Consider the following 4,409-nt stretch of genomic DNA (forward strand, 5'->3'; position numbering starts at 1 on the left):
GGATTCTGCCCTCCCCATCTGCCTCTTCACGTTTGCCGCTCTTTGTTTCATCTCTCGTATAGTCTCTCATACATTGAACTTCAATCAAAACTTCTGTGTCTGTTTCTCAGCTGACACAGCAGTGCTGCGTCAGGCTTGATTGGGCCTTTGGTGATCTAAGGGCAGACTTAACACCTCTTCTAGCAGCTGGGATGACAGTACTACCACTGCAGCATGCCTTGGGGAGCAATATCTCCACCTTTGGGCATATTGCATATGCACAGCCTGGCTTCAGCACTGTCTGTCTTTTCATGAAGGTCCGAGAGGCTGAGGAGAGGTCAAAACCTTGCACAGGAGCCTGAGAAAATTGGCAAGGACATGGGAAAGACCCCGACGCTCAACACGAGAGTGCTAGGCTCTACTGCTTTAGAAAATTGTGCTGTGCTTGTGAAGCGTCCACCTCTCTTCTGTGCCTGCAAAGGAGTTTTGCCCACTGATGCTGGTGGACCTTCTGTGCTGTGTTGGGCCAGTTGCATGACAATCCTTCCCAGGCTCCTCTGGTGAGATTTTCTTTCCTGCTTCCCTTCTTCAGGTGTATTTAACCGTCCTGCACATCCTACATAGGTTCTTGAAGTTGCTGAACATGTTGAGGGAGTACTTGTTTTGCTTACAGTCATTAAACCTGCTCAGCAGCTTGCTCTGCTCATTTGTGGGGCAGAAGAAAAGTTTGGGCCTCATCTTTCCACTGGGAATGCAGAGCAGGAGCTCACATAGGCACAATCCCATGTTTTCTAGTGCATTTCAGTGGCTGCACCCAGCATCTTTAGGGGATGTGGCAGCAGACCTGCCTGAGGGACCTGGGATGGACTGGTGTAAACAGAAATATCTACAGCCCTGTTCTTGTGCAGGTGTTTCATGTAAGAGGACCCTGCAACACGTTGCTGAGGCTGGATCCTGTTGGTGTTGGCATGCTACTGCAGCTCTTCAAGGAGGTAAGAGCCACCTCCATGCATATTTAGGAAGCAAGGAGTCTTGCAAATGCAAAGCTTTCATTAATGGTTACGTCACTGGCAAAAGGAGTGAGCTGGGCTCATATTCATACCTCATCCCACCTGCCTGTATCCTGGGCTGCTCCACATCCTGTCAAAGTGGGGCATCCTGTGTGGATTTGGTCATTGTCTCACATCCTTACCTTCATATCCTCTTCCTGCTGATAACTAGGCCCACTGACATTACAGTGCCCAATTCCATTTCTATGTATTTCCTTTGGAAGGAGAGAAGGAAAAGACATCTGAATGTGCTTTTTGCTGTGTTCAGCACAGAGCAGCAGTGACCAAAACTCAGGCTTTTCCCATCTAGCTGTAATATATCTGGCCACTGAATCCTCCTCAGTGGAACATTTCTGGGTTTTATGAATTTCCAGAAATGCCTATAGATAAGTGTGTTTGAACACCACGATGTTTTATGGTGGAGGATGTGAATTTCAGTGCTGAAATAGAGGTGAAAGAAGGATGTTGGATTTCCTGTATTCCTGGGTGCATGGTCTTCAAGACCTGTGCTATTAGGGAGTGAGGAGGCAGGCTCCCTTCCACTTGTGCTTGAAGAGGAAGTGGCAGGTACATTTTGTGGAAAGTCCTGGCAAGGTGTTTATGCTTGGTGAGCTCCAATAACATCTGTAGTAGAGCATGAGGTATTGCCTAATGCTTGGATCCTGACTGAGCCCAGGTACAGCTGTCTAGAGACATTCACTTGGAAGTGGGAATCAGTATGCATGTTTAGCCAGAGGGGAGTTTTCCCCTTTCTGATTGCAGAAAGTGTGTAGACAACACTTCCAGATAAGATCCTTTTAGCTGGCAGAAATTATCTGATGTGATTCCCACATCCTGTGTTGGCTGATCAGACTGAGGAGTACCAATTATAGACATCTGTTTCCCAGACAGGAACAGGATATATCTCATCTAATTTTAGATGTCTGCATGGTAAACCTCTGTCACTTACCTGGACAACCTGAGCTCTCCTCTTCAGCAGAGAAATACCTTCATGGTACATTTCATCTTACCTGCTTCAGATGTCTGCTGCAGCGTGAGCTGACTCCCAGGAAAGCTTTGCCTCTTTCCACTGACCAACACTGAAGAAGCCCAAGCTGACAAGCTTGGATGGAGAGATTTACACCATAGTTGCTTTCATGTGCTGATGTCCATGAGAAATTACTGGAGGGAGAGCAGGTTGCAACCAAACACTAGCTGGAGACAGTGGAAATCTCCTTCTAGAACCAGAAGCAGTTGCTTATCTAGCAGAAAACACACACCTGATGACCTTTTAATGTATATAAATATCAGAGAAGAGGGTGTTGAGAGGATGGAGTCTCTTTTCAGTTGTGCCCAGTGACAGAACGAGAGGCAATGGGCACAAACCAAAGCACAGGAGGTTCCAGCTGAATATGAGGGGGCACTTCTTTACTGGGAGGGTGACAGAGCACTGGGGCAGGTTGCCCAGTGAGGCTGTGGAGATATTCAAACCCCACCTGGATGCTATCCTGCGCAATGTGCTGTAAGTGATCCTGCCTGGCAGAGTGGTTGGAATAGATGATCTTCAGAGGTCCCTTCCAACCTCAGCCATTATGTGATTCTTTTAAAAGTTTATGCTCATTTTAGCTCTTTAGAAAGGCAAAAATAAGGGTGATTTTGCCCTTTTTTATGTTATCACTAGGGCAATGTTATCGCCCTGACAGAGCACCTTGAGAAGAACCATCAAATGTTTTACTTCCTTCTTTCCTTCTTTACTTCCTTCCTTTTCCCCCTAAATTTCTTTACATTTAATTTAACTATTCACCTCACCATTTTAAGTTAATATCATTCTTTAAACTGCTATAACGCTTATTCACACCTATAAACTTCCTTTCAGCAGCTTTGTTACAATTTTGTCCTAGATCTATTATCTGCAGCGGCAAACTCTGCTCCTGCTTGCTGCTGGCTACATTGCAGCACAGCTCTTGACAGGCAACTCAAATTTTCTAATCAAATGTGTTTTTTTCTTCTGTTCTTGCGGTTTGTGCAGTCCCAGTAAGAGTTTGTTCTGATTTCAGCAGTCTAAGGACCAGACAGCTCATCCAAACTAGTCATCTCACTCTAGCTGCAGTTGATAGGGAGTGATAGTCCTTTGGGACGTGATTCATCCCAGATGACTTAGAACCCAGTGTCTTAATGTGCTGGTTCACACTTAGGCACGGCTGTCTAGCGCCATTGACTATAGCCTGCTGATTATTTGAGAGTAGACATTTAGTGTTTTGATGACTTAATTTAGCCTGGATTAGTTTAATCTACTGGGTTTTTGTGACTTGAAGATAAAAGACAAACTGATGAGATCAGCTATGTAGCCAGTTCTTCATCCTGTGCTTTAACATCATTCTCTGGTTAGCTTCTGTGGAGTTCAGTAGCTCCAGGGTAAGTGGGATGAGTGAGGTGGGGGAGGTCTGGCTTGTAGTCTGGGGACTTCTGTGCTCCTCCTGTGGACGATTTTTCTGTGGTCTGGGTGCATTTCTAACACAGTGTTTTAAATCCCATATTAATGTTTGTCTGTATTGTTATTTTCCAAAAGTAACTTAATGGTACTTCTGGGAAAACTGGAATTAACAACTCCCCAACTACGTGGCATGTGGACAGTATCTTTGTTCACACTGCACCAGACTCAGACTTGATTTGCACTGTCCCTTCCATGAGGAATTTACAGGGAGATGCTAAAAGACCATATGAGCTATTGCTCTTGTGGTATCTAATGATGTGAACTGTGCTAAGATTCCTGCTGAGTTTCAGACAAATACCATGGTCCTGTGATAACAAAAAGATGGTGGTTTGGATTCCCTGCTGGGTGCCAGTGTAGCAGAGCCCAGGCTCCCAGGAAATGCTAAACAGGAGCTATGTTTCAAGGATTAATTAGTTTCTTGGCCAAATCTCGTTACCCACTTGGGATATATGTATTTCATTATAGCTGCCACTGAGAAGCATGTTTGATTTGGAACAAAATTCAAGCAGGAACAAGTTTCAACATCTGCATTTCCACTGAGAGCACAATGAGAGACAAAACAGGTTAGAGCATGCTTGGCCAAGGGTGGGGACCTGTCAGGAGAGAAAGGGAGGGCAGTGCATGAATCAGTTACAGGGAAAGGGAAGGAGCAGCTTGAAGAGATGATCTTCCTCCCCTTGCAAAAGGGATACTCTAAGTCCCAGTTATCAAGTGTGCAGTTGGCGGAGCTGCGAGAGGGAGCTGAGAGCCTGCTCCTCCCATAGGGTGGGAGGCTGTACCTCGTGATTCACTTCCAACCAGAGGAGTGGAGCTCATGCTGAGTCCTGAAGGAACCTGTTGGGAGGAACTCAGGAGTGCAGGAAAGGGACAGAAAATACCTGGAATCAGCCGGAGGACTGACGCGGCTG

The sequence above is a fragment of the Aythya marila genome (genome assembly GCF_965140915.1).
Source record: "Aythya marila genome assembly, chromosome: 16".
NCBI lineage: Eukaryota > Metazoa > Chordata > Aves > Anseriformes > Anatidae > Aythya > Aythya marila.